Raw genomic sequence first — 26,098 nt, forward strand, 5'->3', positions numbered from 1 at the left:
GACTGTACCTCCTGAGCTACAGCCACCCCCTGTATTACAGTAACTACACTTTCTTTATCGGTGGAAAGAAACTGTTTCTTATCCTGCTGAATAAAGATCACAGCATGTTCCAAAAAAATTCCTTCTATGAATTTTAAACATATTTCCAATTTTTAAAAACAAGATCACTAGTATCGGGTCATTGCTGACAGACTGATCGGTATCAGAGAAGATAAAGTTATAGAAATACTATAGTGACGATCCCACTGAGATTCTTTTCCTGTAAAATCTTCGGCTAGCTTTAAGGTATACTTGGGTACTTGTTATATGACTGCTTGTGTTCGCCAAACAGCCATGCTACTGTTCACATGACATAGAGAAAGCTTTAAAACCACAACCCTTCCACTTGCTGGAGTAGGCATCAACATTGGATTGTTGGTATCAGGACATATCAGGACATGCCAGTGTGATTTGACGCACTTAACTTGCTGAGTGTAATGTTGGTATTACTGATAGAAAGTATGGCTAAAAACCCCAAAGCTGATCACAGAAGTTGGCAGAAATCTAGACAAAGCGAGAGCCCAGAGGATGTGCAGGAGTCTTGTTCCCTCTCAGGCTGCTTGAATTACAAAATGCCGAAAGATTAGTATAGATTTTTTTTTGTCTAATGCTGCAAAAGATACACGTTGCCTCCCCACCTCCCCCCGCTTTAATAAAGCACAATTATTCTTTCAAATATAGTGATTTTTTTATATCACACAACATTGATTAACTAACAGAGAGTGACAGAGAAACACCACAGGCAATGACGAGGAGGAGGATGAAGTGATGGAGGGAAGGAGGAAGAGAAGAGATGAGCCCCACAGCAAGTCACAACTCCAGGGCATCCTCTCTTTCACTTTCTCCAACTCTCTGATACACACACACACACACACACACACACACACACACACACACACACACACACACACACACACACACACACCTACTGTAACAGTGGCTAACAAAGACTGTCATGCATAAAGCCTTCCTCACTGTTCTGACCTCCAGTTTCTGAGGACTGTCGATGCCGTCATGTCTAAATTGCCTGAGGAGTCTTTGCCTCGAGGAAAAAAAAAAAAGAAAAAAAAAAAGAGAAGGTATGAAGGGAGGTACTGCGCTCCAGATGGGTTTATAATACTTCTGCTCATAATGTTGTGATTTTAAGTCTGGTTCACGGTCCATTATGCTCCCGTCTACTCCATTTCTCCCCGTGTTATCTGTTACGCTCGGCTGTACAATGGCCTCTTATGAAACTCAACTTAAGTGAAAACTGATTTTGAAATCTAGACAGCACATGAGAACATCAGGCATCATCAGATTGAAACGAGCCCTAGGGTTAGTAGATGGAAACTGCACTGCTCACATTTAACTTTAATTAAACTATTAAGTTTTTATAAGCTTGTTTGCTGTCATAGGAAATGGGTTTGAAGTGGGGCCTACAGGGTAAACATGGACGACTCTGTCAAGAGCTTAGAGACTGTTGATCGATCTTCTCGTCAGGTCAGGTCTTCAGGCTGAACAAAGTACATTTTACCCAAAAATGCTGTTATGCTGCTTCCTGAAATGAATCAAATTTGGTTCTACTGATTATTACTGCAGGAGTGTTTCTTTACAGTGAAATTCATCATCCCCAAAAACACAGAGCTTGACGTGGCAGACCACACAGCCAAAATACCGCACCACAATTTCATATAAAGCCAGCGTAACATCCTACTCATCCTATTCACACTCATACTTAGTCAGACAAAATCCCTTACAGAGAACGCTTACACAGTTTATGTATTCTGTTTTTTTAGGCCTTGTAATAAAGTAGTACATACAAAGAGATTAATATCATTGTTAAAAGATGCCCTGAATCTCTTGAACAATTTTCGACATTGACGTTGCACGCGTCAAAATTCTGCCAAAAATTCTGGGTTGCTGAATTTTCCCCCCCCCTCTCTCACATCTAATTAATGCAGATTTATTGCACATGCATGCATACAGACCCCCTTTTACACACACACACACACACACACACACACACACACACACACACACACACACACACACAGGGGAAATAAAATGCTTACAAACACAATCTCTCACTCGGCTCCACCCCGTCCCATCCCAGCAGACATGCATGCAGTACATGCATATCACCCCAGCTTAATCTAATCCATTAGTCATATTAAGCAGATGTGGTAGCTTGTGGTAGGCCAGACATCTCTATCTACCAGCAGCAGATGCAGAGTTCCCCAACTGAAACGGAAATATAAGAATATATTATTACATTATTATATATTATTTGTCATTATGGCTGCACTTACTATAGATGGGAATATCAGCATAACATCTTATTAGGAATCCTCCGACGATGCAGCGTTATGTCATTTTCTGTGTGTTTCTGTGAGTTTCAGCAGCCAGTCGAGTGGCTGCGGTGGGCATCGGGCCTGAGACAGCTGGTGTAATGACATTTTCCCAGCGAGCGACAGAACAGCATGTTTTTTTCTTCCACGGATGGCGAGCGCACAGATTTAGAAAGGCTTGAACAGGCATTCCCATTCAAATCAATATTCCTAACAGAGGTCATTTGGCCGGTACAATCGAAATGAGATGGAGGGAAAGAGGGCATTATCAGCGAGTTATAAAACTGAGTATAAGCAAAGTGTGTGAGAGCCATGTTTAAAGCATTACTAAGGAAAAGTTGCATTTGGTTTCACCGACCCTGCCGGAGGTGGGGGTGGGGCGCCTGGGCTCAAACCTTGCGTCTTAATCTGTCTCGAGTGGCAAACAATCCTGTTTCCAGTTATGTTTGGAAGATTACGTTCTACAACACTAACTTCAGATGTACTGTACAGCAGAACCCATCAGGGAGAGTGATACAGACTGAGTTTAGCCGTGTGAAGGTGGCACAAGCGGGTCCTGTGGTTTTGTTTCTATGGATCAGTGCACTGAGATTTAGCAACCCACCGCTTTCACAAACGCAAGCTCACATGTGCTGGTCTGCACCTGGACCACATTTTGGACTTGCACAACCGTTTAATTCAGCAGTCTGATGCAAACACTTGCAATATAATTGCACCGTCAAAATAACATTTATTTTTTAAAAGCACTGCCTGAGGAGCTAAATAGACACTAAATAACAAGGCAGTGGTCCTCTAACTTATTCTGTCTATACAGACTCTGGGTTACACTGGGACAAGTGTATCACATGAACATAATTCCCAGTCAGGGAGCAGAGTACAGATTAGATGGATATGTAATATCTTGCGTTTGAGTCCTGGCTATGACCTTTCCATTCATTCAGTCTGTGGCTGCCACATTAATTAAACTGATAGTGATATAAAGAGAGATGGAACACATCAGTCATCGCAGGTCTACAGTTACACCATGAAGAAACAAAAATCCAAACTATTAGTAATTAATCTGAAGACTAAAAAGAAAAAAGAAATAAACAGTAACTAACTTTATTCTTACTGACAGGCAGCTGTTAACAGTGTGTGCTTACGAAAAGCTAGGTTTAAAACCAGTACTTAACTCATAAAATCGAGTGGTAATTAAAACAGATTAAATTTTCTCTTGATACAAGGGTCAATAATCATTTTAGAAAATGAACATTATTTGAATTGGCAAGCTTTTAGTGGCTAACTTGTTTATGGCTTTTCCTATTTTTCCCAGCTTTGGTAAATATCAATCAGAATCATTGTGAAAAATGGTTTTAGATTCAAAAGAATCATGAAGAGATGTTTTGTTATAATTCACACAAGTGTGAAAGAAAAGAAAAAAAAAAAAAACACAGCTTGCCTTTACCCAGATTGTGCAGTTTGAATAGTCCTAAGTATATTTCTTATGTTTGTGTCATGGTCCGCGGCCCGGCGTCTGAGGTGCTGATGGGATGCCCACTCCCGTGGGCGTGGCCACTGACTCCACACCTGCATCCCATCCCAGGCGATCACCAGGTGGACCATTTAATCCTGCCCAGCCTGCTGCTCCACGCCAGTCCGTAGTCGTCCTTCAGCGATCACAGCTCGGCGTGTTTGAGCCACCAGCCTGTCCACCTGCCTGTCCGGAATTTGGATCACAATCAGCCCCAGCCCCCTCGCCCTTTCTGGAGTTTCTCCCCACGGACCCTCACCCCTCCCTCCGGTTCCCTTGGCCCCGCTATCATCCCTCCCACGGTCCCGCTCTCGGCGTTTCCTGCGCGATTCTTCTCCCGGTCCCTCGGTTTCTCTGGTTCCGTGCGTTCTCTCCCTTCTACTCTCCCGGGACACTCTCAGTTATAATAAAGTTTATTTTTTCTCTCGTACCGCTGTGTGTGTGTTCTGCTCCTGGGTCCAGCTTGTGTGTGTTGAACTTCGGTTCTTGACAGTTTGTCTCAGTGGCATGGAGATTATAATGTTCCAGCAACTATGTGTCATGTTAGAGATTGTTTATTCATGAACTAGCTGTAAGAAATCACAGGGACATGTTTCACCGAGTCATGTGCCATTAGTAGAAGCCCGACGCCTCAATCTGTTCCACTCGTTGCTCATCTACGACTTTTACATACGGGGTTTTCTGTCGTGTTCTGTTTTTGCTCCAATTTTGCCTTCTGTTGTAATTTTGTATGAGCAACTCCTTTGTGTTTTGCAGTCACCTTGTGTACTTCTGTTGGTATGACTTCCTGTCTTTGTGTTTGTGCCTGGTTATTCATTTAGTTTCCAGTATTTGTTTACAAGGGACTTGTACTACGAAGCAGGATACTGGCTTAATCAGGTAACTTTTGGGCTAATCCAGGGTTTTCTGTGCTGCTTACTTAAAAATCACTGACTGAAGGTGTGTCAGTAACATTAAATGTCAAATGTATCCATTTGTAAGTTTCAGAGCTCCAACGTGCACTCATCACCACAGAAATAACCAGCAGCATCGAAAGCGCATTCAGTGATAAAATAATCAACTGGAATTAAAATTTCTATTTTACCGCTCTGACTTATTTTTTTATTTTCTTTATAGATTTTTAATCACCATTTGATAAGGTTTCTGGAGTAGGTGGCACTCATAGGGATCATTTTCTGGGGAAGAAAAGTCACGACCCATGAAATGCTGTTTTTTGATTGGTCAAATGCTGCCAACACCATCCCTTCCATGTGAACACGCAGGGGAAACCATGTTAACTTAGCGCATTGATAAACATTTGTCTGGATAAGCGATTCCAGGTAACTGAAAGATTTCTGGATTCACTGTATTATGAAGCAGGATTTTGACTCATCTGGGTAACTGAACTTGCGTGGTAAGGCAGGGCCAGGTGTTCCCTTGTTTAGCTCTTGGTCCATCTAATTGTCCAACACATGCAGTTAACAGTAGATGATACATTAAAAGTGGATTACAATTCGTTTTGAGGCAGCAGAAGATGTTGATCAGAGTACAGCTTTGACAGAGTTACATTTTTATACTGATATTAATATTCAAATATGCAACTGCATATTTCCTCAGGTTTGGAAAAAATTTGGTTTGTCATCGCAACAAACTTCTGTTTACCTTTAGCCATTCTGCATTATGAAATGAAGTCACGTTTGCTTTTTCTTCTCTCTCTGCAGCCATCTGAAGTATTAAAGCTTAAAGAGTCATAAAAGCCTTGACCCAAGAAGAAGAGGAAAAGTGGGAAACTGAAAAGCTTAAGAGAGGAACACTTCTCCTTTCTCTCTCTCTCTCTCGCCACGATGTTGAATTGTGGTTCAACAACAAGCTACACAAGGATGGCTGACATTTTCACTCGACACGGAGCTCCATCTCTCTCCGTCTCCATCAAACACACACTTTTATTTGCAATTCCTCCTCCAACCTGTCCTAGCAGTATTATCAGCAGCTTCTGAGCATACACAGAAGTGGTTTGCCTATAGGGGCCTCTGTGTATATCACCACCTGTGTGCAATACTGTACGCCTGTCTGCTGTCTTTCTCCCCGTTTCTTATGCTGACATTTTAGCAGCTGGCCTCAGTTTTCCCCATTCACAAAGGAGAAATTCTCACTTCATTATTATTCACATTTTCCCCAATAATCTTCCAGTAACACAGGAAAGCTAAAACAAACGTGGGAGGTTTATAAAAACTGGCCATTTGGTTTCACTGGAACACAACAGCTTTTTAATATGAAAAGGGGAGCAAGGGCAAAGGAAAAACATCCAGAGAGCGACTTTTGACAGCTTCCTATATAATGAAAAATATCTGATTAGCGCATATATTTATTCATTAAAATGTTGCAATAAGGCACAGCGAAATTGAACAATATTTATGTTTCGGTGGTGCTGTTCTGGAATGAGAGAAGTGTTATGCATGGATGTGGAGTTATTAAGTTACTAAATCTGAATGTGGGGTGGATCCCCAGGCCCTGAATCCTCCATCCATTCATCAAGGATAAGAATAATTGGATTTTCAAGAGGCTGGGGACAAATATGAGCCAAACACAGAGGGCTTGGGTGTTTATCCATGCAGGAGAAGTATAGGAGCTCACACTATGACCTTGACTGATCACCTCCACTGAACAGCAGAGGAGGAAAACAAACTGGTTCTGCAGGAGTCAGCACTAGAGACCATGCAGGTGTAAGATTTGAAAGAAGATTCATGGGATTCAATTTTAGTCGCACAAATCTAAGCAAAATGTTATTGACAAAACTTACAAAAAAATATATTAAAACATGTTTATATAATATATTTTAGCAATTCAGTACAGCCTGTTCAAGTGACCCCATCCTTTTGTGGAGGACGGCAGTTTCACAGGAATCAGCATTAAAAGGAGTCCTGGTGTATAAATTATATAGCAAAGAGTAGGAGAAAAAAAGCGTTGGCCACAGTCAAGCCTGTGTTCAGCAGTTCATTGCATAATTGCTATTAGATGAAAGATTTCCCCAATAATATTTCTATAAAAATAATAATACAAAGGCATGCAGATAATGCAAGATCAAAGATATGTACGCTCAAATGATGAACTTGGAAAAAAATCACAAGACATCTATTTGTACAGCAGAAGGTTGTAGAGGCCATTATACACCGAGCGCGCTGCGATAAAACATGAAATTCTGATGTTTTTGGATGGAAACGCATCGTGTAACGTATACAGACACGCTGAAAGCGTTGCCATTTTGCAAAGAGATTATCTTTTAAAAAAATGCACTGCCACAAAAAAATGTAGTCGACATCAGGCAATCATGAGCTGATGTTTCTAAACAAGAAAAGGAAGAAACAAAAGATTCTGGGTTTATCAAAAAGTTTCACGAGACGGCAGCAGCAGCAGGGAGACTTTCTTGATCTGATCCAGGAGTTGAAGCTGTATCTCGGCCGCTTTCGTACATATGTCAGGATTGTCAGCAGGGCAAGTTGAGCTCCTGCTGTTAGAGTTGGGACCACATCTGAGGAGGCAGGGAAATCCTTTCAGAGACACGACTGACCCAGAACAGCATTTAGCTGTGTGTCTGAGGTATATACAGTTTCATTTTACTACTTGTGTATTCAGTACTGGCGCGCTATTTGTGCCCCTGTGAACAAATGCTGTGGTCTGATTGGTCAGATCTGTTTATTTAGATCAAATTAATCGACTGTGTTAGGAATAGGCAAGTACAAAAAATAGTTTTAAACCACGAAATAGTCACAGCGTTAAATCTGTAAAGGACTTAAGACTGCTGATGTTCTATTTCTCTTTTCCATTATTGTTGAAATAATACACACAAAGAAATATATGCACAGTTCAGTTTTAAAATCCATCATCACACCACAGTTTCCTGGGATAGCACGCTGAGGAGCTCACTCTCTGAGGCACGTCTAACCTTTCTGCTGAGCCCTGTAGGGGCACCTATAAAAGGAAGCATCATAAATTATCAACTACTGCAATTAAGCAGTTAAAGAAGGGTGTACAGCAGCAAAACGAGAGGAAAAACAGTGCTGATTTTTCTGACCTTCAGGTTACAGGACAAAAACTTGCTGAGCGGTAAAGTCAGACGGTATAATTGGAGGGGAGAGTGGATTAACTTGTTGAGGGGCATAATCAAAAGTTACAGAGCAAGAAATGGATGTGATACCAGGAGCAGAGGAAGTGAAAAGGAACATAAAGCACTGAGATTCAACCTCACTTTTAATACTCACGTTGAAAGCACTACACTAAACTTGAAAGATTTGTCAGAAAGGAGCCGATCCTCCGCCCCACACAGCTTCTTATAACGTCATTATCTTCAAAGTGTTTTGCTAGTTCCCATCTAATCTCTTCTAAAATCATTCACAGATCATCACTGACTGACATCCGAGGATCAGCGAGTGACAGAGATGGAGAAGGAGACCCCACGTAGACCATCTGACACCCCACGATTAGTGTGCGCGAGTGTCCTAATCTCTGCAGAATGATACCCCGTGATTAAACACAGTGGGGATCAATGAAAAGCCAGAACGCGTGTGTATGTGCCGCGGATGGGGTGGTGAGGTGAAGATTAACAATCACCATTAACACAACACATGTCCATTAATCTTCATCGTAAAGCCTGCTATGATTACTACACTGAAAAGTTCAGCTGTTTGTCAGTGACTGAGCTGCACAGTGCTGTACTCCTATTGCACAGTGCAGGAAACACGTTGTGCATATAAATTTTAATGGACAGATTGATGCGCGTTTGATACGAGTCCAGGGCAAAATGACTCACGCAGCCTTTTGTGCCTCATTCAATTCACTACTATTTAAGTGGTTCCATAAGCTGCGTGCTGAGACCTTGCACAAAGCACCGCTGAGTCAATCTGTAACTCTGTCACAATATACAATATGTGTGAACACAAAAAATACCCAACACCAGTCTATCACTGAAACATATGGTTAGTTTTATACATTTGCTCATTAATTGTATAAGCCATTTGGATAAATATTACTTGGTTCAAGATTTTCGGATGTCAGGATATGCCCCTTTATTTGTCAGCTACTCCATCATGTTCAAGAAACAGAAAATGATAAAGTGTAGGTTTAAAATTAAATCTTTTTTGAGCTAGGGTGGGCTAAGGAAGCATATCAACAACTCTTTAAGCATCTGGGAAAAAAAACAAAAAACCGACCAAAAAAAAAGTCATATATTGATTTTTGAATTTGAAAACAAACTTCACCAGCAAAAGCTTGACAAGTAAAAACACCATGCACATGACATTCAAATATTCAACCAAAGAACAACCACAGCTGGGGTTGGAAATTCAGATTCCTTTCAAATGACCCTCATTTGCAAAAGGTTCAGATTTGTTCTCCCTTCACGCTGCCATAACCTCTATACACTTACTATCGACTATGCTCCATTACCTTGTCCAGTCTATAGATATTTTCTTTTGTATCCGTCCTCAAGTAACACCAAGGCATTTATGTTACCCAGAGCTACACATGATGAGTACTTCCTGCTGATTCACGCAAAAACAAGAGACACTTCAAGTGCTTCGTCATTACGTAAATTATTCATAACAAATAATTCAATGATCTAGTCACACTAATTTTTTTAATGAATAATTGGCAACATTATCAAAAAGTCAAATAGATTTTTGTTCCTATTGAGAGAAGAGAGCGGCAAACTTGTTTTTCTTAAATAAAATAATCAGTTTAAAAGCACTGATGGTTTTCAGTGTCAGCTAAGCAGTTGCTTAGATGCAGGTAGGTGGGTGTGGGTGTGGGCTGGTTATCGGCTTCATTTGTCCATTTTTAGATTTTCTTTCAGATGCTCCTCAAGCCCCTACTGAGTACGGTTGGCTTTAATCTACTGAGAACTAGTTACATTTCCAACATCATTATCAAAAGGCATCTTTGCTCTCCTTAATTACAAATCTCAGGAAACTCTTAAGAAAAGTGTTAAGAAAGCCAGGCTTTTTTAACACTTGAATATATTCAATAGCGATCAGCTTTGAAATGCACTCCTAATTGCAACTGAAGGCAACATTTCATACCAACCACACAAATCTGTGAACCTGGATACAGATTAGAGCAAAGAGCTTAAAGTTTCCACAAACGAATGAATCATACAACTCTTTCTAACACAAACAGTTATCATATTTAAACACTGGTTAAAGCATCTCAAGGATACCTTAGGCACCTGCTGGGTACGCCTCGACATTTTCACTGTTGAATTTGTTCCCATCAGATTTCATCACACTGGGAGAAACAGTTCTCCCCCCCCCCCCCCCCCCCGAGTCATCTTAAGTAAAGTCTTGTTAGCAATATGAGTGAAGCTACCCAACACACCTTTTCCTCCCCGAGGTGCAAGTGCTTTATTGAGTTGGATGGCAAACAATGAGCCGAATTCCAATCGGCTCTAGCTGCTGTTGAATTAGCATGGAAAGAAGGGCAGCCTTGATTAGGGGCCTTGTGGTTTGTCTGGGCTGATAAGGGTCCGACCGGGAAGGAGACGAGCGACACATCGATCCTACACAATGAGCACTGGAGCCCCAACATAGATTAAGACTTAATGAAAACCAAATCAGATGAGGAAGAGGAAGAAAGGGAGAAACGGAGGGGAGATAACGCGGGGAGGACGAGCAGGACAGGCAGACAGGGAGTCCTGCCTCAATGTGGGACACAGTTAGGCAAACAGGAATACTCTGTATTGTGCAGCCAACCCTCAAGAATCTATCTGTATTTATTATTGTGAAAGAAATAAGATGCAAAAGTACCAAAATGTTATAAAGATATAGCCTTCTTGAACACCAGTCTTCCCAAAGTCAGCTGACAGCACAACCACCCACCAGGATTGTGATCCTGTGTGTCCTGTGGGTTTTGGGGCGGGGTCTTGAGGAGTTGGCTCCTTTTAGTGCATCCTGCAGAAAACTAATTGTGGTTGGGGGAATTTGGAGGCCAGGCCACTGCCCCAGGCGTGAATTCTTCAACAGTACATTGCAGTGTAACAAGAAAATAAAAGTAATTCACTTCCTGTATCCATGGTTTTAAAGTTGCAGTCGATTCGTTTTTTGAAATTGTGTTTTCACAGTGCCAACTACTCTTTGACTGCTATAAAAATCAAGTGTGAAGTACTGGAGTCAATATATCCCTCTTGTGAAGAGCATGACGGACACCGTCACCATTTAATGACCTGCAGGCCTGAACTCTGCCCACATGTAGCACCAGCACAGCTCGAATGAGTGTCTACCCGCTGCCAACTTGAGCCATAACAAGATGCAAGGCGTAGGAGAGGAAGGCAGATGGGTGATGATAACTGGTGGGTGAGCATGAATTGCAAAAATGTGAAGGTGTCGGTGAAGAGGGTGACTCAGTGGTGAGCCTCACACCGTTAACAGACACAGAAAGGTGTGTGCGTGTCTTCATGTCAGAAACACTTATAAAACTCAAAGACAGAATTAAAAATTTGTGACTGCCAGCACTTGAGTGCTGTTTTTACCTTCATTCATTAGCCACTAGCAAAAGCACACAGACAGATCTCTTGTGGTTTCATATGGTTTTTATTGGACAAGATACTCTACCCTCAATTTAGAGGAAATCAAAAAGACCAAGAATAGCAAGAGCACCAGTAATTCATTTAAAACCCTCTGAACCTTTTACTGATAATATCGTATGAACAGTGAAGTCGTGCAGTGAATTTTGTAGTGAAAGTCCAAGGGTGTAGGTCAATGTGGAAGGTTGGCCATACAAAGCCCACGACATCAATATATTTGGGCCTAATGTTTCCAAAAAGGCATCCAAGTGCATGCAAAATGAAAAATCGAAAAATTACATCATGATGGAAATTGTTTATTATAGCTCAGGACCAGTGACCATTGACCTTATCATCATCCCACCAATGCCATTTGAATACGTGCACATGCATGCTCATTAACTGTGCTTCATCATACTATCAATTCAGTGTGAAATAACAAGGTTGCTGTGCTTCAACGTCCTGCAAATACTAGGTTCTTAATGTGCATTTAGGCTTAAAACACTAAGTTGGTTAAAGAGTAGGTACAATTTGGTTGACCACAGCCTCAGAGTATCATGACATTTCATTACCCAATATTCCACAGGAGCACGTGCATGACGCCTCAGAGATAATAAGAGAAGCTGACTGGGATCTCTCCTCATTTAATGAGGTGACATACACACAGTGAAGGATGAGTGTTTTCTAATCAGCACTATAATTCAGATTTAGGTCTGTTTAGGTGGAGGTCACTGGGTATTTAATAATAAGCTACATGGTCTGCTAGTTTTAGTGTGCGCGCGTGCATGTGTGCGTGTGGGTATGAGGATGGTGCCGAAATGAGCACTGGGGTTGCTTGTAATTTTAATATCTTAAGAGATTACCATCTTTTGCAGTGTACTCACTCACCACTTACACAGTTTGTTACATGTGAGGAGCCTAATTGGCAAACCTAAAGATCTATATGTATTTAAGACAAATCCTAGTGCGCAGTGAAAAATTGTCCACTGTGCAAGACAATTCCAGCCAAACCACAAAGCCAACGAGGAGCAGATACAATCTGCTTGCACAAAGGTGTGCACTGGCCTTTTGGTTTGTGCACAAAAAAAAAGAGAAGCTGCTTAGATATGCAGACTGAAATACACCTCTATATATTGTATATGATGACAGCCATTATGCTACTTTTTCCTACATTCAGACAAAGCTGGAGGCTCAGCCACACGCTATGACCTTGCATTGCTTCACTGCATAAACACTCCCACTCGCACAGGGGATAGTCAGCCATTTCCCCTACCTCAGCATAACACCGTGTGTACGTCCATGTTGCTCTGTGTGTTCTCCATGTGACAGATGGGCCCCCCCACTCACAGTAGCAGTAAGTCACTTTTGGATGCAGTAACCTTCACACCTCCCAAGAATTTTTGGATTGGGGTGGGGGGCTATGTGTGTGTGTGTGTGTGTGTGTGTGTGTGTGTGTGTGTGTGTGTGTGTGTGTGTGTGTGTGTGCGTGTGTACACAACTCCTGTTGAACTGGACAGACTTAAGATCTGTGCATTGGCGGGATCTGTCAGTGTGTTAGAGGACCAAAGTGAGCCAAATGAGGCCAAGGCGAGCCAAGGCTTTGGACCAAAAGCCTGTGCAAGAATTAGGTTTTAATATTGTGTAAAATACTTTGGTAAATGAGGCTTCTAACAATGCAACTGTCAGACGTATAAATTGCAGAATTAGCAATTCATGTAAATTATAAATTGAATTGTAAATCACGAAGGAGGGAAACAGATGGCAGCCAGAAGGTAAGGGCAGGGCAAACGGACACCCTCGTCTGTGACGTTTCTGCATTTCTGCTAGAAGGTAGTTTGCCTTTGTCCAACTGTCGGAAAGTCAGTGAAGAAATGTTGCTCTGTGGCTGCTCAAACCAAGTCTGATGTATAAAAAAATGCTGCCTACAACTGTGAGGTAGCCATATAGTGTTATCACAATTACTGTGACAGTTGAGCCCAAAAACAACTTCCATCGGAAGAGTTCAGCTGTGAGTTAAGTTTTAGAAACTGTCTGTAAATCTATCACCTTATGCACTCAAAGCCCACAAAGAAAAAACAAAACACAAATACATCTGAAAAACTACATCGACCAGCTGAAAGGAGAATACAGCTAGCTAGCATAGCAGCTTGGCTAAAGGATGCACCAATAATGTTTACTTCCTGTCAAACTGTCAATACCATCAGGCTCTGGAGGCGTTCTTTTACACAAGGGATACAGACCACAGATTTAGTTCCACAGAAATAAAATATTAAACATTTACCACATTAATCTGCTCACAATGACAATTTCAAGGCCAGTAAGCAAGTCGGAATTTCGGTAAAAAAATAAAAATAAAATAAAATTGCTGATGACTATTTTTTCCACCTGCTGCGAATCACCCAGCAGGCCAAATCAAAGTCTTTTTCTTGGAGTTAAAAAAAAACCCAAAAAACAAAGAAACAACCCCCCCCCCCCCCCCCAAAAAAAAACCTCAAACACCTTGGAAAATCTCACTCTGTCCCCAGAACCCTTTATGACATCACAAAGAAGATCTGAATAAACAACAGTGACCATAGCAGGTAGTGGAGCGCTGGTACCTGGAGCATGTGTGCCTGCAGCCTACTCTCAGAAGCAACAAGGGAGGAAGCAAAGCAGCTAGAGGATGTTTGTAATTATAATTAGCATATTACATAACGGCAGCATGTTTGTTAAATACCCTTTCTCCTGGGTGATGCAGTTCTGTCTCCATCACTTTACAAACTTCAGCTATATTTCTTTTGTCACTCACTTTGGAATTAGTCCAACTTACAGTACACAAACAAAGGAATGGAAGTATCTCAGACTCTCCATCCTGATATATTCTTTATATGCACAAAGGGCTCTCATGAGCACTCAGGTGTAATTCATAAAATGCCCTCACAATAAGCCTCGTATTTCCATTCTTCTCTGCTTCTCACTCTTTTTTTTTTCCCCTTATCAGCAAAGATCCAACACCGTCTCCTTTGCCTTCCTCTTCCACCCATTCTCTTTCATCTGTCCTTTTCTGTCTCTCCCTCCATCTGATGTTACGCCACTTTGCCAGTGAGGAGGAGCAGAGGAGAAAAGAGGAATGAATCTGGGTCACAGGAGGCCATGCATCTCAAGTCTCCGCTCTGCCACAATAAAAAGGAAATTGATCTGTTCCTCGCCCGCTCTCCCACTCCCTTAGCCTTGAGCCTAGAGACACGCACACACACACGCACGCACGCACACAAAGGCAGACACACACAGCTGAGTCAGTCCATGGAAACAGCGTTCATCCGCTTCGTGGATCCATCCTTTTTCCAAAGCAGCAGGTGCGCTCACACTGGGAGAACAGCAGGACACACACACATGACACACACATGATCTCTTCCCTCCAAGCCACCCTGTTCGCACAAGTTCATGTGTGTCAGTAATTCTATTTCACAATTCAAATGAAAGCAATTAACAGAAGAACTTTCCTGCACTTTACAGAAGTATCCATCAGTAAAATTCAAACTTGGGCCAAAGACGATCATTTTCCCCCATTTATAGTTTTCATAATATCATTTGGTAAATAACGTTTCAGAAGACCGTGTACACACTCCCATCACTCATCCCCCAAAGCCTGTAGTTAATCTTAAAATCAGCCATTTGCATTTAAAATTTATGCTGCTGCACACCAGATCTGATAAGCCTTGCAGTTGAATTCCTGAAACTTTAAGTTAAGAGATCAACCCTCCTGAAAAAAAAAAAAAAGAAAAGAAAAAGAGGGATGGGGACAGACAGATCTTCCCTAGCCATAGAGCAAAAGAAAATACAATCATTTTCTCATTACTACGCTTCCTCGGTTAGTTGGGCTAATTTGGAGAAAACAGATTACCTTCTTCGACTCGAAGTCACCCCCACGAGTCCCGGACATCTTTATACTATTATTCCTGGTGTTCCCTGCCCTGCATGCATGTGCTCTGCTTATGGAGCTGAGAAAAAAAAAATCAGTTAATTTATGGTTTTTGTCCACTGCAAAACACAATTTGCTCACTTCAAAATGCAACCATTGCTCATGGAGGAAGTTGGTTACTGATCTCACTGTCAAGTCTGAGGGAAAGATGACGGTTTGTCAATACAAGTGTTTCAGCAGAGTTTTGTTTCTAGGAATGTGTGTGTGTGTGTGTGTGTGTGTGTGTGTGTGTGTGTGTGCGCGTGTGTGTGTGCGCACTGCTTCTATATTAGATCTTTATTTTCTGACCTTGAAGCCTCATTGTGGAAAGCTTCCTAAATCAGCGTGCTGTGGGTTTTTGCGTTTGTGTTGGTCTTTCTGTGCAGTGTACTCGTGTGTATCTGCTGCCCCCATCGATGCTTGGCTTAATCAATTAGTAGAGAAGTCTGGGGTCTATAGGGGGAAACGGGGAATGGTCAGGCTCCTCCATTTCCAGCTGGGGTCACTGGCTTTACAATCCTTCAAAGTTAATGACCATCTCTGGGAACACACTCTGTAATGTGCTCTCCATTATAGACACACAAACGCACATACAGGAGGTGCAAAACTCTTCATCACCAGGACATTTCGGAAGCATATGCAGGCACACACAGAGAGAGAGACTCATTATCCGACACACCAATCCATAGTCTCTTCATCACGGTGACACTAACAGTAGGAAGCAGGCGCGCACACACAGAAATGCAAAGTTACAAAGGATCCTACGGTATGAAAAGGCTCATAGAGATATACACACTGTCACTGTGTGCACAGCATTTTTATTACTCCCTCTGCCACCAAGGTTATGAAAATAATGAAAACTTTACTGGAGGTGGGTCTCCAACCTAGAAGAGATTAACTTTTGCTGAAAAATGAAGCTGGTGCCAGTCAGGTGATTTCCAGATGACGCCACTCTCCTGTGTGAAAGATTCCTTCAATTTTCCCAAGATCCCCAACACCACTGGCTTGAAGTCTGCTCCAAACCATGACAGAGCCTCCACCGTGCTTTACAGATGGCTGCAGACACTTAGTGCTGTACCTCTCTCCTCCTTTGTATACATCTTGACGTAGGAAGGAAGTGAAAATGTCAAATTTGGATTCATCACTCCACGAGACCTGCTGCCACTGATATTAGGCCCACTTATGTAATTTGGCATAATTCATCCTTTTCCCTTGAGTAAGCGGCTTTTTTTTACACTTGAATGATTCATAAGTCTTAAGTGGCTTACCAAAAAACATTAATTTCCATGAAAATGGGTGAAAAATGTCCAAAGAAAACCGTTTAAAGACCTTCAAAAAAAAAACAACCTAGAGAACCTACTGAACTAGTGATGACTCAAGACCTCTGCCCAACACAGAGCTGATGAGCAAACAAAACAAGAATATTGAAATCTTACTCGTAAAACATGTAAATTCAGAGCTACATAAAATGGGACAGAGTGCTTGCTGCATGCAAATGTCACACACTGCTTGCTGCAAAAACTGTAGTGATAGAAGTTTTCACAGACGACCGATGGTTGTCCAAAGGAGAACGGCCTCCTTCGTTCATTTGGTTCAAAATAGTCAAATATCAGAAGCATGAAGCTCTCAAAATGCCATTTCACGCTTCTTTAAAATTCCCTTGCAGCTCCTCCTGCTGACTCCCTTGTGGTGAGCGTGAACATCTGTGCTGGAAAATTAAAACTTAATAAGAAGCAAGCTTGGCTGCAATTCATACATCTATTTTTTCTTTTTTCTTTCCTCCCACACTGCATAGAAAGATGGATCGTGAGACACAGACACAAACACCTAGATTGTGATTACTGAGAAAGGCAAGGAGCCCCTTTTATCAGTTTAATCACTCAGTGTATTTATTTATATCGTTGCACAAACATTTAAAGGATTTTAAGGAAAGTGGTTGAATATGTTGCAAAAAACAAGATAAACCACACATGCAAAGATGCATACAGACAACCGCGCGCACACACACACGCGCACATTTAGTCAAACCTATACAGACATCTGTTTGTCTCTTTCCTTGCCCCAAAAGAAACAACGCAATCACAGCACTTGCACACATGAACAGCTTTACCCCCTCTGCACAGCTCTTCCTGTTGATTAAAAGGCTTGCATCAGGGACAGAGGGAGAAAACAGTGAAGGGTTTAAAACTGAGGAAAAGGAAAGAGAGTGAGGGAGAGACTTCTTGAGGAAAGTCTTGTATCTCTCTTTTTCCAAAAGCTACATACAGGTGCATATAGTCTGTGCAAAGTCAATACAAACATTAACAGGTTTAAATGAGCTCTCCTTTATGTTACTAGGGGTCGGAGGGAAAAAGTTGATACAGCAGAGTATCGCAATATTTTGCTTGTGATATTGTGCCTATGCACGAACACCAAATATCAATATTTTATTAAACAAATTTAAATACTCTGGAAATACTACAAACTCGTCTCATCCCCATCCTGAGATGATGTTAGTTGAGCAGACTTACATTAAATTGACTCATATGAAAAATAATGCAATAATTCAGAGCAAGCAAATAGATTTACTTATGTAACTAAGCTAAAACCTCCATTTATGGCAGGTTTTAGTGCCAGTGTTGGCATTTTTTGACAAATTTTACCTCTGGAGACGTCATTTACCATAAAAAGGGTGAGAAATCACATGTGTTACAGTAATGCTCAGCATATGGCAAAATGTTAAAAATCACAATAATTTTGTATTGTGGGTAAAATATTGTGAGTATATATCTACAGCAAATAAAGTATGTTCAGTCTTCAGTCACTAGATTAAACATGACCAAGGCATGAGAATAAAGGCATGTTATAACTGTTTTTGAAAACAGTGTCTCTGAGATATTTTGGTTGGTTTGTTTTTAAATATAATCATATCTCTAGTGCTACTTTAAGCACTAAGACACACAAACAAACATGCACACACACAGACAACTTGCTCGTAAACTATTATGCCTCGATCCTTTTATGGATTTAAGGGACCAATTAAATCAAACATGAGAGCAAGCACATGATTAAAGATTTATCTGCCCAAGGTCCCTGCAGCCCCTTCCCTTTTCACCCACACACTCTGACACGCACATACGTACACACACCTTCTAGCACTCTGACCATCTGGGGATGTGGGAAGGAAAGCATTGATCTCATTAAAAAACAGACTTTACAGATTGCTGCTCTCTCTCTCACACACAGACACAGACACACACAGACACAGACACACACACACACACACACACACACAGACAAAAACATGCATACATTTGCCTTTTGGTGTAATTCACTAACTGAAGTATAAACATGCCATTCACTGAAATCAATTAGCCGCGAGTTGCTAACTTTAAACACATCTACATAGACTCTAGAGACATGGTACTAATATGATAAATTAAGGTCAACCACACAGAGTTAAACTTTCATTATAAAACACACACCTTGCGCGCACACACACACACACACACACACACACCATGTGATTTGTGACCACTGCTTTCAGCACTGACATATTTTAGATCTCACCCATTATTTAAACTTCTAGCTGTAGATGTACCATAGTGACTACAACAGCCCACATCTGATTCAGTCAAATTACTGATAAATGCATGTTGCAACTTTGGTTACTGACCTAAGATCATTTTTTTGTATGACACATCCAATTATGCCAAATATTTTGGGCAACTTTTAGTTTTTCCTCTGCTAAATGATGATAAATTGCTCACATATAAAAACACACATACACAACATAACTTTACAGAATACTTTGACAATGATTTTGATTATGAATCAATCATTTAAGTATATTTTCAACCAAAATATGAACGCCCTGGGCACCACTATAGCTTAGGGCAGCTCAATTAATCGAAATTTTAATCACGATTACGATCTGGGCTTTCAACGATCATTAAAAATGACTGAGCCGATTATTAGCCCCTCCCTCATGCTTTACTCTCGCGCTGCTCCGTGTGGCAAATCGAGCGCACCTCTCTGCATTTCGAACACTTGTCACAACAATTAAGAGGACCCGAGGGAAGCTCGGAAAGTTAAGCAGAAGTTATTTGGAGAGGAGAGTGACTGTCTGCCGTTGGTTGAAAAGAGAGGTTAGAAAAAAAAAAAAAAAAAAAAAAACCTTCGGTGGTGTGGAAACATTATGGGTTCGTGGAGTCAGACATGGATCAAGTAGACATAGTTTGTAAACTTTGCTATGGTGTCGTAGCTGCACCACAGAGCAACACTGCAAAGTTCACTAAACATGGATGTTTACATTTTTCATTTATTTCTTATATTGCAAACATTTGCACTGTTATCAGTATTTGCACACTATTTTATATTATTTTTTAAAGTCATTATTCAATACATTGTTATTGTTAAGCCGGCCAGGGCAGCAAGCTCCGTTTTGTGTAACTATTTTTAAATCCCTGTAGAACCTGAACCACGTAAGCTAGCGCAATAATTTTTTTTGCATATGAAACCAGAGGAGTTGTACTTACATCTGATGCTATCAGCTTGTCCTCGGTCACTGTTTCCTTCCACATATAGCTTTGCAAAAATTGCATAAAAAGCGCTTGCAGGAACAAAAACATATTCCACAAACAGGCTTTGACGATCCGATCAGCTGTTCGTAACACTTCGCACATTGAAACAGATAGTTTGCATGTCCGCCATTTCCTGCCCAAAACCGGAAGTGATGTCATTTTCGCGGAAAATGTAGTTTTTTACTTGTAGGTGTTAAAAGCCTATACTGGTGCTTTTATAAGTCATGTTTGACTTTTCTGAATAGTTTCTGGGTTTCTTCCCTCTGGACTCTATCAGGTGCAAGGTGTGAACGGTTCGATTAGAAATTGATCGAACCATCTCGAGCGTGTTGAGCTGAAAGCATGCCGTTACTCTTTGAAGTTTATAAAACAGACACGCTCACATGCACAAATACACTCGCGCAAGAAATGTACTTTGCAAACAAATCCTTGCTTGAACCCCTCCTCGCAACGCTTTCTGAATGAATCTGTGATCTGAAATTTGTAAACAAATATAGAACCGTGTCAATGCAAGAACAAAGAGCCAGCTGTCTAAGAAAGTGCAAAGGCACATCTTTTACCACTTTCAGCCTCATTACTTGTGAACATCCCACTTATGGATGTTTGTCTAATAACAATATTAGCTATGTGGAGAAATGGTGGCACTGTGCAATTCCAATAGCAAATAGCGCTTCGTTCCTGTTTGACTAACAAACACAACAAATGTGCCTCATCAACAAATTATTAAGAAGTAAGAAAAGTTTGAATGCACTTAATTAGTGAATGAGGCCCAATGTCTCCTAAAAAGCCAAAAAACCGTGGCGTCTAATAAATGCACATTGAAGTAAATGATGTCTGGCCAATTTTAATATTTCATTAAGACATTTCAATATTGCAGACTTTAAGCAGACGACAGGAATGAATAGAATTAATCAGGGAAGCTGTGAAGCAGTCTTAATTATAGACGGCAACTTGAGACTGCCTCTTTATATCACTCCATGACTCGCACAACTGAAAGGGAAATAGCAATATATGGCTGATTATTCAGCGATTACCATGAGATTTGAACTCCCGCACAGTTAAGTCCAAAGACAGGAGTGATGCTCAATAGAAAGTAAGGAGATGCTGGAAAGGAAAAAAAAAAATTGCTTTTGAACAACTTCAAAAGGGGCATTAATTTCATTTAACTTACCACAGCAGAATATGGATGCTGACGCAATAATTTGTTACTTCCATTTATCGCAGGATCTTCCAGGTGAGAGAAACAGATGTCCAAGAAGCCTCAGTAGTAACAAACAAATGCCCAGCTTTGAATGCCCATCAACTATACAGCCTTTACCAAAAAAAATCTGGTTAACAGTCTAGGATTATGTTAATAATACTACATACTCTACACATATAACTGCTGGCTAACCAGCAGTGTCCATCATTCAATAGTGCAATGAAGGTTAAATTCAAACTACAAAGTACAGGTACACACCAAAAGGTGTTTCATCCAAAGAGTGTCAGGGTTTAATTAACCTCTATGATCACTTATGAACACATCAACACACAAGAAACGGGACCAAGTGGTCTTGTCTGGGCCTAAAGAGGTGGAATAAAACCATTACATGGAGGAAGAAAAAAAAAAACATCACTGTAACAACACTGCGGGCCAATTATGTTTAACTACTGCCTGTGGTCTGTCACAACTGGGTCACTCCATGCTGAGTGAGATAGATGCATGTGTGTGTGTTATAGAAGGTCTGCTTTGCACATGTGTTGTTATGTGATGACAATATTTCCAGAAGATATTCGCGATCGCGTCGCGCATGAGGATATCACCAGGTAAACTCGCCACATTTTTAAGCATTTTGTTGTTCAACAGCATCAAGACTGACGGAGTGTGTTTGAGACAACCTCACAAATGTCACAGATGACACATTTGGCGTTTTTTTGCTGGTTTGTCGGTAGCAGCTCCTGAAACGCAAGACTGACACACATCTGTTCGACCAACGCCAGTTGATCTAAACGCCAGTTGATCTGGAACACCGGTCAGGGCAGCAAGCTCCGTTTTGTGTAACTATTTTTAAATCCCTGTAGAACCTGAACCACGTAAGCTAGCGCAATAATTTTTTTTGCATATGAAACCAGAGGAGTTGTACTTACATCTGATGCTATCAGCTTGTCCTCGGTCACTGTTTCCTTCCACATATAGCTTTGCAAAAATTGCATAAAAAGCGCTTGCAGGAACAAAAACATAATATTCCACAAACAGGCTTTGACGATCCGATCAGCTGTTCGTAACACTTCGCACATTGAAACAGATAGTTTGCATGTCCGCCATTTCCTGCCCAAAACCGGAAGTGACGTCATTTTCGCGGAAAATGTAGTTTTTTACTTGTAGGTGTTAAAAGCCTATACTGGTGCTTTTATAAGTCATGTTTGACTTTTCTGAATAGTTTCTGGGATGCTTAGAACTGGAATTGCACTGTTGGAAATATTTTATTTTGATGCACCTGCTGTTTTCTTTGCAAATTTGCATCATAGGATTGTTTTTTTGTTTTTCCTGCAGTATATAAAAATTGCTGTATCTCCAAAATAAAACTATGAAGACACTCAAACTAAATTTCCTGTTGTTGTAAACTATTTTTTGCAACTTTTTTGTAATTAAACTTTTAACCTAAACCTCTTACATTTCTCCAAGTAGAAATATATGTAAAAAACAAAAAAACAAAAACGATTTTCAATTTTTTTGTAGTTTATTGCACTTTTTTTGCAATTAATGTAGTTACTATGGACTTAATTCATACATATTATTAAAATATGGGCTATAACAGTTGTATTGATGAATAGCAACTTGAAATGTTCCCACAAATGGCACTACAACATGTAAAAAAAATTAATATAAGCTCTGGCAGACTTGGTTCTATAGTAGGTCCTAAAGGGTTAAATAAATATCGTCAAATGATCGAGATCTCAATTTCAGTGAAAATAATCGTGATTATCATTTTTGCCATAATCGAGCAGCCCTACTATAGCTCACTGGCTTTTTTGCTTACTCTTAGTATTTTATCTTTCATTTTAAAGATTGTATTTTGTTTTCAAAAAAGCAACACTAAGAAGGCATCTGAAATCATAACGTATTTGATGATAAATGCAGTGTAGCACTTGAGCTGAAATGAAACCATAAAAATACTCTTTGTTTGATTGCACATATACACTACACTCAAAAAACAGATTCAGGTCCTCCTTTCAAAGAACACATGCAAATTATGTTAGTTGTTCACAAATGCAATTAAAAAATACCAAATTAATTTGATTTTCTTTGTGTAAACCTAAAATTATTCAAAACCAGCAGAGGCTGATTCTGAACACAAAATGAATGAGTTTGTTGGGGCACTGGGGGTAGGAGGAGTACATTTTTGCACTTAAGTATTTGTAAACTCAAAGAAATCAATTCAAGCCCCTCTTTAAGCTTAAACATTATTTTTAATCTCATTCAACGCAAATGTAGCACTCCAGCGTTACTGCAATTATTATTTGTGTGGTGAACCTAAATTATTTTCTCTCAAAGCAGTCTTTGTCACAAGAACACAAAGTTACTGAGTTACACAACGGTCCGCCTTCTTTGAAAATTTTGCGCTCTTTCAGGATCACCTAAATGAATCCAGCTGCTCTTGGCCTCTCTGTACTTTTTGGATAAAACTACACCTTCAGGTAAGGTAACATATTATTTTTCCATATATCCAATTGTGTATTTCTTTATCAGCTAAATCTATAATGCTATTTATCATAGAAGCTTGTAACAGTTGTTTTTTGAACTTTTGGTGGTGCTACCATTCTCTTCTCTGCTTGAATACTATTTTTTTTTTTTTGACAATATAGCCAGGTCTTTTCAAAAGTGCCTTGTTTTAGAGGAGAAATTGTGTAGCTGCCAACTTTTAAGCCGGAGCGTGTGCTAGCTTATTAGCAGCTAGCCATTGTGCTCAATGAAAGATGATGTCCTATAGCTAACTTCTTTCTTACTGTTTCCTTTTTATAATCTAAAAATATGGTATTCTGTGTTTATTATTATATGCCATTTTCTAGTAGAAAGTATCGTTTTGAGGTGTCTTTAAAAGCACTACATAGTTTACTGAGGGTGCGACCAAAAGCGAACCATGTGGCCGGAAGAGTAACTGCAGGCAGCACAATGCGCACTCCCATGACGTTCAAACCTATTTATTATTATAAAAGATTTCGGCTACGTCCACACTTACACAGGTATTTTTGAAAACGGAGATTTTCCGTTTTCGTTTTAAAAAATAATCCCGTCCACAGGTAAACGCAAAAATGAAGGAAAACGCTGCTAGGAACATGCCAAAGCAACAGGTGGCGATATATTCCTAAACTCAGCTAAAAACAGTTTAGGTCTTGACAAACTTCACTGATGGTTCAAATGTTTAGCAACTTTCAGTGTGTTGATTCAGCAGTCTGTATTTAAACTTCTAGTTTATTATATTTGTGTATGTTTTATTTCCAGGTGAATGCAGAGTTCCTGCAGATCACTACAAAACCCCTGCAGGCGAAGTTCTTGGCTCAGCTGGACAATTTGACAGACAAGCTGATGCAAAATTTTCAGGGGAGCAAAGGAGCAAAGGGCCAAAAGATCAAGGATATCATGGCGATCAGTAGTTTGGTCGGTACTAATGATAAACCCATCAATTAAATGCAATCAATCAATTCCATTTTTTTCACCATTTTTTTTCCACCCTTGCATTAGTATGATGACATCGACATAAAGAGGGAGCATACTCTTAAAAGCCTGGTGATCTACTTTAATGAAGATCCAGACCTACTGTTCAAGGAGTATCTGGTACGCTTATCACACCTTCTTTTCTAGATTCAATTTGAGTTAGGTTCATCGCACACAAAATCCTCATATATTCAAAAGAGACAATATAATTGTGAAATAGTATTATTCTTAATAGTCATTGTTGAAACTTGCACTGGAGAGCACTTTTTAAGGGGATAGTTTCAGCAAAAATTCAATTGTTCATTCTTTTGGTGCTGCCATGTAGGTATCTACTGCCTCTATAAACACAGTAAATGTGGACAAAACATTCATCCATTTTCTGTCAGTGTTTCAATTCAGTTTATTTATATAGCGGTATATCACAACAACAGTCATCTCAAGGCACTTCAGAAAGTAAACACTCCAGTGGAGTTCAGTTTATTATGCCAATTAGTAAAAAGTCTTCATTATAAGGAACACAGCAGATTGCATCAAGACACTAACTAGTGTCACTGCCATTACAGCAATCTCCTGGTTTCAGGAATAATGTGCATAAAACAAGCTGTTTCAAAAGGTTCCCAATTGTGATGAAATAAGGGAAATTGACCCAGCCCACACACACACACACACACACACTGATAGACACTGGAGGAGCTCCTGCTCTATATCAAGCCCCTCCCAAAGGGAGGTACATAATACCTGAACCCAAACTATTGATAGGAAACAGATTGACGGGTTTTATTTATGTTTGGAGTGTTTATAGAGGCGGTAGAGACCTATGTTTCAGCACAAAAGGATACAAAAGCTGAGTTTTGCATAATATGTCCCCTTCCAAGTGACAGAGCCCTTAAACCTGAAACAACCTGTTTTTCAGACCTCCTCCACTGAGGATGAACGGTTGAGGTCCACTGCAGCAACTGTCACTGTATTTACACCATCAGAAGAGAAGGGATTCAGGAGCCAGAGGATGTTGGAGTTGTCATTGAAGGTACTACAGTTATGAACAACCTCGGTAGTGTCATCATGGCATTCATCGTCCTCTTTGGACTGATTTATGCACTTGATCTGAGCTATCCAAATGACCACAAGTACACTTTTGAGTTCTGTCAGAAGATTTTGATGAATCTGGATGGACAAAGGCTCAGTACAAAGATGCAGCAAATGAAAATGAAGATGTTTGCTTAGGCAAACAAGACCCAGCACAAAAGTTGATTTTGGCCTTTTTATATCTTTTGTTCAAACTGTGACCTTTTTTTCTTTCTTTTTTTTGGCCAAATGGAAGTTGTCTATTTTTTTCTGCTGTTATGTTGTGAGTGATGTGACCTTTAATCTGTACTACTATAGATGGATGAAAAGACTGGGGATTTAGCTCAGAAAAAGTTTCATGGTTGTAACCACCATTTTCTTTTTGATTGCTTTTGGGATTTGCAAAGGTAATAGAAAAATGTTGA

The 26,098-nt window shown here is 40.3% G+C and overlaps 1 protein-coding gene and 1 long non-coding RNA gene across 6 annotated transcripts in view; one reads left to right on the top strand and one right to left on the bottom strand.

The window, feature by feature from the left end:
• Positions 1-26,098, bottom strand: part of lrp8 (low density lipoprotein receptor-related protein 8, apolipoprotein e receptor) — a 183,509-nt gene that overhangs the window by 136,502 nt on the left and 20,909 nt on the right. The gene's annotated exons all lie outside the window — the stretch shown is intronic.
• LOC309692841 lies at positions 24,469-25,915 on the top strand. The gene is made up of 3 exons (XR_014272486.1): positions 24,469-24,551; positions 24,636-24,728; positions 25,522-25,915. It is a non-coding gene; the product is annotated as an uncharacterized lncRNA (long non-coding RNA).

The sequence above is a fragment of the Aulonocara stuartgranti genome (assembly GCF_965226115.1).
Source record: "Aulonocara stuartgranti genome assembly, chromosome: 17".
Classification (NCBI taxonomy): Eukaryota; Metazoa; Chordata; class Actinopteri; order Cichliformes; family Cichlidae; genus Aulonocara; species Aulonocara stuartgranti.